This window comes from Canis lupus, chromosome 6 (assembly GCF_011100685.1).
Source record: "Canis lupus familiaris isolate Mischka breed German Shepherd chromosome 6, alternate assembly UU_Cfam_GSD_1.0, whole genome shotgun sequence".
In the NCBI taxonomy this organism is placed as follows: Eukaryota; Metazoa; Chordata; class Mammalia; order Carnivora; family Canidae; genus Canis; species Canis lupus.
Window position 1 is genome coordinate 65,880,874 of NC_049227.1, and position 16,832 is coordinate 65,897,705.

General features: G+C 36.5%; 1 long non-coding RNA gene across 12 annotated transcripts in view; it reads right to left on the reverse strand.

The window, feature by feature from the left end:
• Positions 1-1,366: 1,366 nt before the first annotated feature.
• The window catches only part of LOC111096433, a 217,399-nt gene continuing 201,933 nt past the window's right edge, over positions 1,367-16,832 (reverse strand). For 5 of the 12 annotated variants that reach the window (XR_005361370.1, XR_005361361.1, XR_005361371.1 and 2 more), the window contains exons 3-6: positions 15,319-15,494; positions 13,565-13,718; positions 9,550-9,630; positions 1,373-1,514 (exon numbers count right to left, since the gene is read on the reverse strand). This is a non-coding gene — a long non-coding RNA (uncharacterized LOC111096433). Of the gene's footprint in view, positions 1,515-8,920; positions 9,167-9,549; positions 9,631-13,564; positions 13,719-15,318; positions 15,495-16,832 lie in introns of all 12 variants that reach the window. The other 7 variants (XR_005361366.1, XR_005361368.1, XR_005361363.1 and 4 more) reach the window with 4 other exon arrangements.

Here is a 16,832-nt window from a genome sequence, read left to right on the forward strand (position 1 = left end):
CAAATCAAGGGGAAATAATGGAACAGAGAAGACTATACACAGAATCTAAACAAACAAAAACAACCTCTAATATAATTTGGTTCATGTTTTAACAAAGGTATTAAGCAAATTAAGTGAGTACAGAAGAATAAAGAACTCTAAGAGTCGGGAAAAGTCTGACAGAAGAGGTGGTATTTGGTTTAGGAGTTAAAAGATAACCATAAGTTTTACAAGTTCATATGAAGAGATTAGACAGAGGGTAATTTTAAGCAGAGAAAAATTCTAGAGCAAGAAAGTGAGGCATAAAATCATTCCTTTCTCATGAAATAACCACTGACTCCAATGTTCCTGGAGTGTATAGTACAAGCTAAGGATTTTGGACTACTTCTTTAGTAATTTAAGAACCATGAAAGGTTTTTGCAAAGAATGGGTAGAGACATGTATGTGTCTGTTTAAGAAATATTCCTGGGAGTAATGTGGAACACAGACCTAAGAAAGACAGAGACTCAATATAGTTAACTGGAAACTATGGCAATTGTCTAGAAAATAAATGATAAAGGTCTCTAGAACAATGTCACCAGAAAAAAAAAATGGAAAGAGTAGGCTTGGTAAACTTTTATGAAAACAGAATTTAAGAGATTTGCTGATAAATTGGATTTAGCGAACGATGAAAGGAGAGGGGTTAAGCTTGACTTCAATACTTTTAGCTTGGGCGACTGGGTGTATGGCAGGTGCATTAATTACAATAATGAACACAGGGAAGCTTTGAAATACAGGGAATGGGAAAGCGACAAACAGGTTAGGTGTAGGATGCCTTTAAAAGGTCTGGGTGCACATGTCCAGTCAAATTCCGAACTGGAGCTTCTGAGAGATACTGAGGCGGGAGATATTTATTTAGACGTCGTCAGGACATAGATGCAAGTTAAACTTGAAACACTGGACTAAATCCTCTGAGAGAGTGTCAGGTAAGGGGGAAAAAGGGTATCATGAAAAAGATATACAATCTGAAGGCTGTTAGGGTTGTATCCAGAATATGGTCTCTTTACCATCTATACTTGCCACCTATTTCTTCAATCTTATTAAGCAATAAAAACTGACAAGGCTTAGCTCCTAAACTTAAATCTTAAAAAGTACTAGTCCCTAGCTTTTTCTTCCCTCCTAGCTTTCTTCTCTCTCTCTCTCTTTATTTATTTCCTTTTTAAAAAATTTATTTACATTTTCAAAGAGTATCACATGATTTCTTCAAGTTTCTCTTTCATAACAACTGGCAGAAATGCCCAAGAAGTTGCACATTAGAGAATCCTTTCATCATTTGTTCATAATAACACTGTTTAATTCGACAATTCCACAATGTTAGTACATTACCATGGTTTTTCTAATGGATACAAGTACTTTATTTTCAGAAGTTAGTCCTTGCGTGTGGCGGACATTGCAAGGCTCACATTCAGCCAGTGATCCTTCTAGATTCCAGCATATTTCACACTCCATTGTTGCATTACGTCTTCAGTAGACACCCTGGAGCACTGGGTGTTATTCTGTATGTTGGCAAATTGAACACCAATAAAAAATAAATTTATTATAAAAAAATACACATAAAAAAAGACACCCTGTAACCTGTGCAGCTTTTTTATTTTTATTTTTATTTTTTTTACTATCTTCTGGATAAATTCTCCAATGTCAGAAAGCACACAATCACAAAAACAATGCTTTTTTTTTTTTTCCAAGAAGATGTACAAAGTTTACCCCCTCGAGTACAGTTACACAAGGGCTATACCTGGATATGATATGACTTGATTTCTGCAGTAAATTGTGAATGGACACAAATAGGAAAAATACAAAACCACTGCAGTCTTGAACTGCGATATTTTTAGACTCATTGGAGCACATTCAGATGAGAACCTGTCCTTATTAATGGATTAGAAAGTTAATTGATCTGTATTATGCCTGAAAGTGGCCAGAAAGAATGAAAAATAAGGGTACTCATTCTGTGCCCTCCTCATATATTTAAGCTCTATGTACTTTTAACTTACACCATCAGCACTTAATATACAGATAACTCATTCTAAAATTGAAAGGGTTATGGGGTTATAATTTTTATAATTTCTCCTTGCTAATGCTTTCTATATTACATTTAAAGCACCCAGTAAAATACCTTCCAAGGATTTCTGCACCTCCCAAACTTTACAGAAATGTCTTGGCCAGTGACTGAAACCCTGGCCTATTTGAGATTGAATATAATAACTACCAAATGAGGTAAGCGTAAAATTATTCTTATGTGTATGCACTCTGAAGAATTCTTAAATTCTTGAATTCTTTACACATTTTAGGAATTAAAAAAAAATGTCTTTTATGGGATCCCTGGGTGGCTCAGTGGTTTAGCACCGGCCTTTGGCCCAGGGCGTGATCCTGGAGACCCGGGATCGAATCCCACGTCAGGCTCCCTGCATGGAGCCTGCTTCTCCCTCTGCCTGTGTCTCTGCCTCTCTCTGTGTGTCTCTCATGAATAAATAAATAAAATCTTTTAAAAAATTAAAAAATAAAATAAAAAAAATGTCTTTTAAATCTGAAATTAGGTTCTGGGCTCTTACCAATCCTCCATCTAAACAGTCTTTTATCACTAGCAGATTTTGCAATTCATCCCTTCCTCTCTTCTTCTCTCCCCATCACCTGCTCCCAGATCATAAATAAACTGAACCACTCTACTCACAGTACAGTCCGTCTTCAGAGTATCCATTTACCTTGCATCACATACACAGTGGCCCATAACATCTTACTCTTTGTTTCTCCTTCAAGAAATGTTTTTTAAACCCCTAATAGTACTTTCAACCTCTGATCCTCTTCCACTGTTTAATCTTTAAAGGCTTTATGAAAATTCTGTTAAAGTGTTTATAAATCATATCCTATAACTTCTTTTTTTTTCCTGTAAAGTTTTTCAAATCAATCTCTTGGGTTAGTGAAGCAAAATTATTTTAGAGGAAATCTGTTATCCCCTACTTGTGAATGGTAATGCACAGCCACATTTGATAACCAACTTTTTACTTGGAGCACTGTGGTTTTGCAAAGTAGGCATGAGGAATGGGGAGAACCAATGTGGGGCTCATTACTACCTAACAGACTCAAGGGGACTTCTGTACTATTTTCAGCATCAGTGATTTCAATATTATGTGATCTAAAATTCTTTCCTGCCAGGATCCTGTCTTCCCTTCCAGAAGATAGTGTTTCTCCGCCAACACTAAATGACAACATTCCCTTCCTTCACCAACAGCTGCACATCTTTCAGTTCTTGGGCTGGATGTCAGACCTCTACCATGTGCCTCCCACTCTTCCTGCCACTGCACAATGAATGTGGAGGAGAACGTAATTCTCTTAGTCGTTCATAAAGGCTCAAATGACAAATGAATTTTTCTACCCCTGCTGCTCTCTAAACTTTGGGAAGTATCAAGTGAACCATTAGCCATTTCATGATATTCGACTTGGGTGACCATGCTGGGAAGAGTTGCAATTTAATGCCTTTTTAAATGTATGGTTATGGTTATATCGTATGTAGTCCTATTACATTTTTCTACCATGTTTTCCTTTTATTGTGCCATTAAAAATTTATTTTTTTTATTTTCCTTATCACATTATAATAATTGTTACATTACCATTATTGTTTTTTCATTTCTTTTTATAATGGTTGTAAAATTAATAAAATCTTTGACAATGTCTTGGGAGGTCAGGAGGGCCCATGAATTGCCCTCTGCAAGCTTGTCACCGTGCATACCTTGCTCAGGTCCTATTTGGGCACCTCCTACATGTGTAACAGTGGACAATGGGTTATTCAGTTAATTCACTGTTTGTTTCTTTCATTTTGTTTTAAAAGATTTTATTTATTTGAGAGAGAGAGGAAGCATGAGTGGGGAGCAAAGGGAGAGGGTAGGATCCCTGCTGAGTGGGGTACCCAATGCAGGACTTGATCCCAGGACCCTGGGATCATGACCTGAGCCAAAGGCAGACACTTAACCAACTGAACCACCCAGGCACCCCTGTTTGTTTTAATCTGTAAACTGTACATAAAATTTAAATCTAACAGCCAGGTAATGGTATTTAGAAAATGAAACCATTTTTCCCTGGCAACCTAAAAAGGCCATTATTTCTAGGAAAAATAAAGAAATATGTGGAAACTAAATATTTCAAAGATATTTAGTGACATCTAAACAGAGTTAAGCCATATAATATAATAGATGGTAATAACATTAACAGCGCAGCTGAAATCTATTTTTTGAATTATAAATTAAGGATCCGAGGAAAGGAGAACTTTTGGTAACAGGAGAGAATGATATTGACTCAAAATAGGAATGGAGGGGCGGGGGAAGAAGCCCTGAGACATGGTATTTAAATTTATTTGAGCTAAGTTTCTTTCTAAACGTAAGAGGCACTCCATTGTTTAAAAAGGCCTCAACTAACACGAGTTCTTCTGTTTTTCCACTGCTGTCTTTAAATTGTCCTAAGTGGTCGCATTCTTTGTGGAGAAAACTGTTCACATCTACAGCAAACGCTTAATTATACATAATGCTCATGAGAGCAGAGACCATGTTGAACTAACTCACTGCTGCAGCTCTAGAGCCCAGAAGATCAGAGATTCTCAATACATATTTGCTGAATAAATCAATAAATAGGATACATATGCGTGCATAACGTATCACATATATGTTACATTAATTTAATACATAACTGATTAACACAAATATCACATTACATATGCGGTACGCACTTATAAGCCTTTGGACAACCTTTGTGAAATTCTACCTAAGTTTGTTATATTGAGGTTATTAGAGATCATACAAGCAAGGACATACAGTTCTTTGTACACCAGAGTGTCAGACTCTGTTTTAACATTTATCTTTTCCATAGAAAACATACAAATCAAAGAAAAAAAATTTTACTCTATAAAAACAGAAAATACAATAAATTTAGTTTTTGCTTTATAAGGGTATATGTCAATGCATGTCAGATATCTTTCTGATCCAATGCCTAGTGCCCTATTGGCTACAAAATGAGGAACTACCAACACTAATTAGCAAATAAAATACACATCTAATAGGGCTCCTAAAAGATGTGCTGTAGTATAACCCAGTACTTTGAATTTTAGCAGAGCAGCCAAAGATAAAAGAAAATAGCATGTCAGTCTCATAATTGATCATTATGTCACCTACCTTTCCTTATACAAAAACCATGCTTGTAAAATATTTGCTAAAGGCCATTTGATTTTCCTCAGATGTGAACACCAGACCTAATTAAAGAGTACATTTAATTTCTAATAAACCTCCTTTCTTTGTATGTTTTATGTTCTTGAATACATTTCTATTCCGGTGTTGATTTCAGATCTTTGGAAGTTTTAAGTAACAAAAAAAAGTAAAACAATAACAAATTCCATTTACAATTAACTGAAATGACCTATCCTTTAATCTAGTGTTTGGATTAGTGATATAAATGTATAGTTAAACAAATACACATCAAACATGAAACCTCGCTGTAATTCTATCCTGGAGGTCCGTAACTGAAAGTATTATACTTAGAAAGTCCATTTACAGTTAGCCACTACTTTCTAAACAAGAGATCTTGAAAGAAAAGCATTTTATATCAAACTCCAAAATATTATTTCATTAGCCAGGTTCCAGTTTATATATTAAGACATGAAAAATGTACTTACAGATTAGACACTTATCCGCACAGGCACCTAATAATGAGACCAGTGAAATCTAGAAACCTGAGTGATCTATATTGAGACATGTATTATTTAAATGTGCTTTGATTTTCTTATAAATTTGAAATTTTCTAGATGTAAGATAGGTGCTTATATTAATATAGAGAAAAAAAAGATCAAGAGTGGTGGAGTACAAGAGCAGAGGCTGTAAATCCTTCCAAGCATCCTCACTGGAAAGAGATAGCATGTTCAAACTGGGTAATTAGAGAAGAATTTAAAAGGGAGATATTTATAAAGATCTTATAGTAACAGTAAGGAGCTATCCCCTAGGTCTGATGGGAAGTGGAGAGAAGGTATTTGCCCAAAAGAGGAAACAGAACCATGTGGAGAAAACCACCTAACCTGATGCAACCAGTCTGGTGACTCCATAGGAAGGGAACTGAGGAAATAAGCTCCTCATAATCATTTTTCCCTTTGTTGGTCACAACTTCCTCAGAAGCTCCCCTCATGTACTCTAACACTAGTCCCTATTTCCAGAGGGTAAAAGAGACAAAACAAAACAAAACAAAACAAACAAATAAACAAACAAACAAACAAAAAGGTAGACCACACCTGATTGGTAGATGGCAGGTTTAATAAGCAAGGGAACTTATACAATCTGTTTGGCTTAGGCAGCCATAAGAGAATAGATCTTCACACCCACCTACCGAATCTTGAAAGTTTATGTAGAGCCCTTAACTGGATTCAGTCACATACACCCTCCTGGTATTCAATACCACATCATTATCTCCTTGGGGCAGCTTCTGGGAACAGGGAAAGAAAGCAGAATATATGTTCCAAGGACAGAGGAGGGGGTAGGGTGCTTCTGATCACTGGGATCCAGTTTACGGGTCAACTAGTCATCACATGCCCTCAAGGATCTCCAACAGCACCCTTACCTCCCATGGCCAAACTCATACAGAACCCAGAAAACCATCAATGGGGGCCATTGATGCAGCCGATAACTAAAGCAGAGCAGAGGTGAGAAGAAGGCAAATGAATGTAGAGGAGCCAACAAAACATATCAAGCACAAAAGAGAAGCAAAAAGGACATCTGTCACAGGACCAAGGAAGTAGACAAAGGAAATGTAAAATGTCCAAGGAAAAGCAATAGGTTATCAGCTAAATATTTAAGGACAAATGAGAAGGCATCATGCTCTCAGCTGGATGTCACCACAGGGTAGAAGCAAGAAAGTATCTAGAGGAATCCTGAAGAAATTCTAAACAAATAGATGAAGGAGAGGAAATTAACAATTGTACCACAATTACTGTGTACCAAATATTGCATTAGGTAGCTTCAACAATATCTTTTAATTCTCATAACATGCCAGGGAAAAAACTCTGATTATAATCATTTTAAAGATACAGAAACTGTAAACCATAAAGAAATCTGCCCATCTATCCCTGTTGTAAATGTCCCTGAATATTACCACTTAGTTTCCACAAAACAGTTTAACCACCACAGCTAAGGAATTCAAAGTTGCTTTTAAATTAAGCCTACTCTGGTGATGAATCATGGCCTCAAGATTTTTCTGGCCTAAGAGGAATGGACAAAAACTTGTTGTCTCTTTTCCAGAAACTTCTGCAACTCTTCGTCCACCAAGATCTCTGGAGACAATGAGCATAAGGTTGTGCTGCTCTGTATGCCAAGTCACCTTCTACTGGATCTCTCACTCCTCTCCCTTCAGATGGAGCCAGGGAAAGTCAGTCAGGCATATAGTCTTACATTACTAATGTATGGAATCCATTAGGCAATTCTATTTGGACCTAAAAAAATAATAACTCTGCTTTTCTTCCAACTTAAAATCGGCTGTCGCAATCCCACACTCTTTCAAAGCTATTTCCAGCAAGTTTACATTGTAGCTATGGTAGCATATATGTCTTATCAAATCTCTTTTATCAACAAAACTAATTTTATATTCTTTGGCTCTAGCTCTACAGTTTTCCTTAGAGTTCCCCTGTACAAAACCACACCAAACTCCAGAGATTTAATAACAGTAACAACTAACATTTAGAGTGGGTCATGCCCTGGACTAAGGATCAAGACAGGATGTATCTCATGGAATCTTCCCAATGGATTTATGAGGTAGGTGCTATTGTTAGCCCCATTTCAGAAGTAAGTAACTGAGGCTTAGATTAAGCAGTGTGCCATTATTTCCACAGCAGAAGTGTTTAAAAAATAAGCTTTAAACCCAGGAATTAGGGCTCCACACCTACATGTTTAACTACTGCCCTCTGTTGCTTCTTGGCGTTTGGAACAAAACTCCCTTGCCCACTTCCCTCCCTTTGTCTCCCAAGCAACTGACTGAGAGAGATGAAACTTGGCTTCCACCCCCTTTCTCAGATAGTTTTCTCAGATAGTTTTCTCAGATAGTTTTCTTTTTCCTCTTGATTTATTTATTTAGTACTTTCTCCTCTGGTTATAAACAGCATTTGTTTTTCCCTTTCACTTGGGACAATATTAAAGCATCTTCCAACACACCAAACTTTCTCAGCAATGCGGATTAGGCAATGGACATTATTGGGCCTCAAGTCGTGTCCAAATTTGTCAACATAGCAAAACCATACTTAGTAAAATTGTAAAATCTGACAAATTGTTGATAAGCACTACTTCATGAAGTACTTTATCACTTCTGGGCAGGTAATCGCCAATCAGAGAAATTACGAAGAACAAAATGTACCAGTTCTGATGACTACATTAGTGACATGAAATTAAAACCAAAAATACTTTAGTTCTAGAAGTACTAAGGAGACTGGTTTCAATATGGAAAAAATCAAACCTTCTTCACTAATAATTAAAGAATCCTGTGTGGAATCTGAGACCTAAAGGCAAAATCATTTTATTTGAATTTCTAGTATAATAACGTTTTCAGTATAATAATGTTTGAAATAGTGACTAACCAAACTCAGATGTGAGAAAAGATGGCTTCAGAAATACCAGACAAAAGAAAATGAAAGGTTTTCAGCATTCTCAAGGGGAGACACCAACATTTAATAGCTTCACTTTGGGGTGTACAGTAACATAAAGCTTCTATATGTATATATTTTCTTTACATCCATCATAATATATACTCAGAAGGTTTTTTTCTCTGTGGCACTGATTAGGATTATTGTTTCTGATTTTGCATTTTCATCTCTCTTTTCAAACATAGCATAAGATCATTGCTTTTGCTCATTTCTTATGTTTTACCATACGTAATTAGTATAGGTACTCACAGGACTGTGGGACAGCTGGAGTTACTATGAAGTTGGCGACATAAATTTTGCAGCCAGTCTGACACTGATTTAAAATGCATTTCAGACTGATGAAAGCTGGTGGATTCACAGTCCCCGAGACTGAAGTTCTCTGGTTCTCCACTGAACAAAGAACGCCCGGGGAACTGCAGTGCCCCATAAACTTGCTTCAGCTGTGAGGTGACATTCACCATAAAGAGGCATGTTGGGTAGGTACAGCTGAAAGAACTGGATTATCAGAAAGCCACTCATCACTGAGGTCTGAAAAGAGTAGTTGGATTGCTTCTGTTGTCAGATGAGTCAAATTAGAGCATCTGCATTGTCATTCATTCAACAATAATCTTAGGATTGTTTATTGTTTTTACCCTCAAAAATGCCTAGATTTTTCAAATATGTAAGACTGCTGGAAACTTAAATTTGTTCAGGAAACTTAACTTTATTCAGGACTTTTTACTAACTTGCTGTGCAAAATGAGGCAAGTTACCATGTCTCTGCATGATTTTGTTAATGTTATCTATTAAATAGGGGTTAAACCAGGTGGTGTAGAAGACATCTTCCAACTCTAAAATCCAGACATAGGGTCACAATTTGTCATGAAAGGAAAATCTTACCTAGAATCCCATGGAGATATCATGACAAAGTAGCACATCGTGTTCTGGCTGATTTTTTGGATTGTAAAACATAGTAGACATCTAGAATTAGGAACAAAGACAATCTCATGTGCTTGTCACAATAATTTGCAGAGGTATATCTCAAAAGGGTTTGATTATTTTTGTTCCCATTTTATATGGTGAATGGGCACTTTAGATATTTTGTCTTACTCCTCTACAATTTCAATTTGAAAAAAAAAAAAAGGGGGAGAAAAAGAAGACAACTCGCCCTGTCTCTTGGCAAATAGATAAATGTTTTAAGACTGAGGTCTAAGGAACCAATTCAGAAAAAAATAGCTGTTGGAATTTGCTCTAACAAATCTGGTTCTTTATCATTCAGAAATATTCTCATGCTATGGGTCATGCTATTTGCCTCCAAACAGATTTTTCCAGTTACATAGAACTCGTACTGAAACAAAACTGGAGGAAAAAATATAGCTCAGTAGAGTTGTCTCATTACACAACAGATTTAAACCAGATCTAATGGAATGGTAGGGGAATGATAAGCAGGGCAAGAAAAAGCACAGCTAGGGACACAAAAAGCGTGTGCTCTTTTGGATTCTGACCGCAATCAGGGCTTAGGGTTTTGGAGCATTTGGATTCTTTATGTGAGCCATTTTATCTTGATTTTATTCTTTCTCCCACTCTTAATCCCTTCTGCCCTAATTCACCTAATTCTCTCTCTCTCTCTCTCTCACACACACACGCACACACACACATACACACACACAAACACACACAAACTCCAACATGCAAACATTTAATTCAATCTACCTGTTTATTCCCTATATCCTTATGTTGTACTCAGGTTGCAGGGAACTTCTATCTCCTCGTGTCACTCAAAAGACAATACTAGCTTCTTGTAAGTGTTGTAAAAACTATAGAAGAAAAATTTTACCAGACAGCCATCTATAATCCCCTTAATTTAACCCATCACTTAAAAAAATTCTCTTCTTTAGACACTAAACACATTGAGTAAATAATGCATCTACCTACAAGAGATGTCAGGCTTAACTGCTTGTGTTCCAATAAAAGTCTATTAGATGAAAAAGAAAAGGAAGAGGGAAATAATGGGCAATGAGAAGTGATTATCAAATAGAGAAGGAAGCCATCTCCAGTGCCAAGTCCTTAACGTGTAAAGGAACGTATGCTATGGGTAGCATTATATTCATGCCCGACGCTCTGAGCCAAGAAGGACCAGGAACCAAGTAGCACAGACCTGTTGTCTATTGAACAGGAAGTGTAAAAAGTAGTTTCTCTGTTTCCTTCGGTGTGTGTAGCAGCGTGCTGTGCATGTAACAGGTTACTGCATATCTTCAAATGAAGAAGATACTCTAGGGGTGCCTGAATGGTACAGGTGACCGACTCTTGGTTTCAGCTCAGGTCATGATCTCAGAGTCATGGGATGGAGCCCTGCCTGGGGCTCCGCACCGAGTTCAAAGTCTGCTTAAGATTCTCTCCCTCAGCCCCTTCCCTCCATATTCTATCTCTCAAATAAATAAATAAATGTTAAAAATAGAAGAAGATACCCTAAATTATGACTCTTTCATGTCTAGATGGGCAGCTACATGGCTAAGAAGCAGCACTGAATAGTGGAAAGAATTATGGACACTCTGTTGTGTCCAAGAAATCCTCCAACTGGTCCTGTCTCAGCTTCTTCAACTGTGAAATGATAATAACAATGCCTTCCTTACCTGCTTCACAGGTTTGCCATGAGGATCAAGTGAAATAAATAATAGCATGTTTGTTTATTGAGCACTTAGATAACAAACATGCAAAAGATTTCACAAGCATTATCCCAATTAGTCATTAAAATAAACCTATGAAATGAGCAATATTGATCCAATTTTGCAGTTGAGAATAGTTGGTCTCAAAAGAATGAAAATTCCAGAGATCTTAAAGGGAAAAGCAGAGAGATTTGATCCCATGGAGTTTAAGTGACATCTTACGAAGGTGATATGAATGAGACTTTATGTATTCATTGAATACCAACAAGGAGAGTGTTCTGTTCTTCTAGCTTCTTTGTTTTCAAAGGATAATGACATTTGGGGATCATAACTGCACTTCTGCTGATAAAAAAAAAAATTCCACAGCCAAGTGCTAAATTAATAGGACACCAAATCACCAAAGTTTAAGTAGGAAACTCAATGGAAATTTAGAGGAAGGAAATTTCTCCTTTCATTGGTGAAGCCCCTTTTATTTATTTTTGTTTTGTTTTGTTTTGTTTTGTCTTCCACTTTCTTTTACCTTCCATTAAAAGGCTAAGGGGAGGTTCTTGCTACTTTTCTTTCTTCTTTGCCCTTGAATGCTGCTAATAATTACCTTCTGCCCGTAATACTGTCCTCTCATTTACCTAAGGATGGAACTTTTTTAAAATTAAAATCTCCAGTAGAAAAGGTGATATTAGGCCATGTAAGGTCCCATCTGCCTTTCAAAATCCGGTTAAGGGCATTTAATTTCTCTTATTCAGGAGAAGATGCAAATAACCCTTTTGACCAAACTGCTATCTAATTAGACCAAGAGCACTAAAAAGTCACTTGCTCTCTACTTGCTCAATGTAGCTCTGAAACAGACAAAGCTGTGTCTGTTCTGGATGTTTTTCCCCCTTAGGTAGATAATTGAAATGCTTCTAGTTTGGCGGCTTAAGCACTAACGTGTCATAGTGATGAGTGTCATAAGATAAATATAGGGATAGCTTCTTACAAATATTTTTTTTCAATCTGGTGTTGCATATGGATGCCTGGAATAAGTAATGTAAACTGGTCTCTTCTAATTTACATTTAAACAGGGGCTTAAGAAGGCTCAGGGAGCACCACTCTGCCTTGAAAAGCTACAGCCTAAAGAGTGACAGGGATTGTCATCTGTATTATAATCATGACCAAGTTCCAAAAAAAAATAAAAATAAAAAGACCCTTGTTAGGAATGTATCCATCACTACAGGGGATATCCAAGACTGTGGTGCTCGGACAAAATACGAATCACAGACTAATGCCAAACACCCAAATTACCTTTTTAAAAGATGTAACATTAAAGTAGTGATAAGCTGGGTAATTACAGAGAATTTATGTATCTTTTAACATAATCAATGACATAAAACACTGAAATTTGAAATCTGAAGTCCATCTATTTTAAATTTGCTTCTGAATTTGTATGTATCATCAGAAGGGAAATGAGTGTAGAATGGTTAGATCGGTAAGTATAAACTAAACGTTGATTCAATTTTTGTCCATTGTGAACATTACAAAAGAAAGCAAGAATTTCTTCTCATATTAAATAGAATCTAGTTAACTGCAGGGCATTTGCTAAAACTAATATTAATATTATCTTAGTTAACTTTTCCTATATAACAAGTGCTGGGTAAATAAACCCTGTATGAAATCTGGAATGTAATTTATAATGAATTTGTGCTAATGATATTTAATGTGCCTAGTTAAAATGGAAGCTTTATTGAGAATAAATGTTGCTCATTTACTTCAAAGGGAGTTACCAAACATGTGTAATTTGATGGTAATTGAAGAAATAAAACAATGTTAGCTAATATAAGTATGATTTACAAATTTCCTTATGAAAATGCAGTACGTATGTTATATATTTTTCTTAATTGTTTACTAGACAAAAATTTAAGGCTCTTTGGGCACACCAAAAATTCACACCAACAACTATCTGAGAATACACATTTGTGGTAGGCAGAATAATGTCTCCACCCAAAATGTGTACCCCTTAATCCCCAGAACCTGTGAACATGTAATACTGTTACATAGCAAAAGGGACTTTATAGGTATAATTAAGGTTACAGACCTTAAAATTAACATAGGGAGATTATCAGAATCCAGGATTATCCAGGTGTACCCAATCATGAGCCTTCAAAAACAGAAAACTTCATCCAGATGAAGTCAAAGAAATGTAGAAGAATAAACAGAAGGGATGAAGCCACACAGGAAGTCAATGGGAAGCACAAAGGGCCCCACCTACCCACCTGTGCTGGTTTTGAAGCTGAAGGTCATCTGAGCAGCCTCCAGAAACTGCAGAGGGCTCTTAGACAAATGCCGGCAATGAAATGGTGACTGCTTGGAACTGAATTCTAAGAACCCAGATGAGCCTGGAAACAGCAGATTCTCCCCCAGAGCAGCCTGCATAGAAGGCAACCCTACTGTCACCATAGTTTTACCCCACTGACACCATGTTGGCCTTCTAACCTATAAAACTGTGAGATAGGAAATGTGTGTTGTTTTAGGTCAGTCAGTGTGATAATTTGTTAAGGCATCAGTAAGAAACTACTACATACTGCATTTATATACTACAATATAAATACTTATTAGTCAGTGAATGTTAAAAATGATCAATATTCACTTTCACAGTATAGATCTTCATGGTATCAATATGAACTAGAATTTTGAAATTCTAAAATTCTAGAGGATAAATTCTTTAAGAATTGAGATCTGAACTCATGAAATAAAACAAATAGATAAGCAATTTTAAAAATCCGCAGCTTTAAAAAAAAATGAAAACAGATGTCTGCATATTCAACTATAACAAGGGAGCTCACAGTATGATTTTTTTCATTATCCTCAATATTGTGTGATCTTGCTCTCCTCTCTTTTGTTTCCTCCAAAGAACTTTATCATTTTAATAAAACTATAGTTTATTATTATAGCTCATCTTTATTCATCAGTGATAAGTATTTTTGAGTAAATTCTAAGAAATTTTAAGAAATAATTTGTATCAGTTCATGCGAAAAAGCTCTAGTTTTAATTAACTGTAGGCTCACTCTGAACCAAAGATGTGACTTGGCTGCTATGACTGTAATGCAACCTTATAGAAAATAAAATGTGAAGACCAAATAATTGTAATAACCACTAATTATTAAAAACATAGTATCTAAAAACAAAATAAAATAAAAACAAAAAATGTAAAAGCAGTAGTATCTAATATATGTTATCCAGTAACTTTTAATACTCTACAGTTAGGTATTAATACCCCATTTTACAGTTGGGGACAGAGGTTCAGAGGCATGTATTAACTTGCTCAAGGTCAAACAGCCAGTTCCTATTGGTATTAGTATTAAAATCTTTCTTGGCATGTCCTTTTTCTTATAACATGGAAAGAACTTCTTGTCCTATTGTATTCTATAAGCATTAGCCCAGCACCTAGTAGGTAATTCTCAGAAACTATATATATATATATATAATATATATATATAATATATATAAATATATAGCTATAAATATATAAATATATATTTATAGCTATATATATATAGCTAATGCCATTACAGCCATGATAGTTAAATAGCATGGCTTTTATCCATCTGATAATTTCTGTTAGGATGATAAAACTAAAATATTCTCTCTTTCTAACACACTTGCTATAAATTTGTTCTGCTTTGATCTTCACCTTTGCTTCTATCTGCTTTTTTTTAGCCTTAGTGAAAGCTAAGTTATTAGCAAAAATTTTTTTTTATTTTAGAAATTTGCATTGATTATTGATTTTTGTTGGTATACTCTAATTCTTTTTTAAGATTTTAATTTATTGATGAGAAAGAGAGACAACTAGCAAGGAGAGCAGCAGGAGGAGAGGGGCAACAGACTCCCACTGAGCAAGGAGCCCAATGTGGGCCTTGATCCCAGGACCCTGGGATCATGACCTGAGTGGAAGGCAGACACTTAATTGACTGAGCCACCCAGGCGCCCTGACATACTCTAACTCTTAAAGTAGAAAGTGTTCTTATACCAAATATCTTTGTTGTTTTATTCAAAATAAAATATGGCATCCACACGTCCAGAAGTTCAAGTTCCAGAAACTTCAATTATTTAATTTCAACTTGCTACATTATTCTGCTGCGCCCCCACAGCAAGCTCCACTCTATTCTTCAAGCTTCCACAGACCAAAAGGATATTCTTCTCTCCCTGAAGAAAACAAAGAGCATGGAGTGAACATCATTTTCCCTCTATCCATCAGCATACTTCCCCCACAGAAGAGAGATTTTTCTCTGCTTGATGAAAGCAAAGGGTCCAATATATTCCTTCCTCTGCTCTCACTTAACAATTTGTTCCTATCTTAGCAGTAAGATTTTTTATCTTATATTTTTTGTTCGTATGTGCATTTCCTGTCCTTCTAACTCATCTCAGACCTTCCTGGCTAATCCTGATACCTTTTTCTCCTTTACATTCATTTCCAGTTTATGTCCAAGTCCTATCGATTCCACTTTTCACTCTAAAACATGTCCCCACAACTGCCACCACCTGCATCAAAGCTCCTATCACCTAGCTGTGTGGCATAGTAATTGCTTCCTATTACTTAATCATGTCTCTGTCAAGTAACTTCTCTTTTCTACAGACTTGGAGAGATCCTTCCAGAATGGAAATCAGATAATCTCTCATGCTCTTGGCTACCTCTCAGCCTCTACTTGAGTTACTTTCACCCTCTATGATATACCCTGTAAATATACACCGAACCTTAGTGTATGCTGAACACATCATGCCAAATGCTTTACATGTATCATTTCACTTAGTCCTCACAGACCACTCTGAGGTTGCTATGTAACTTACGCGATCCTCTTAAACATTTCATAAAGTTGATGCAGAACATGGTTAAATAATTTGCTCAAAGAGCCACAGCTAGTTACTGGTAGCTCTTTGTGCAAAACCAAGTAGTTTGGGTCCATAATTTAGCTTCCATTTAGTTTAAAAAATACTTCCTGTTCCTCTTCACTTTCTTTGTGCATCTTCATCCACCCCCACCCCCCAGCCCGCCCCAAGCCACCCTCCTCTCCTTCTTTGCCTGGATGGCCACTTCTGATTCATTGGATCAGCTTAGGCGTTACTGACTCACAGCAGATTTCCCTAACTCCCCAGTCCATCCTGTCATTGGACCATATTCCTTCCTTCCTTGTACTTAGTGTATTATCAGTCACTCACGGTTGTATTTATTCCTTCAGTGTCTATCTCCAGCACTCCACATTTTATCAGCTGATGCCCTTCAAGATACGGGAGACTTGACTGGTTCTCACCATTATGCCCTTAGTGCTTATCACGATCCAGCAAGCAGCCACTCAACAAACATGGAGTAAAAGACTGAAGCAACGCTCCTTCCCACTTTCAACCATATTCTCTCTAATTAACAACCTGATCTCACCACGTGGTATGGTACAAACTGCCAGGACTTTTTGAGCATCACATCTTTTAGCTTTGCCTCAGAGACAGATTCAATAAAGGTCTTTCTCCTGCTTTAGTTTGAAAATGTCT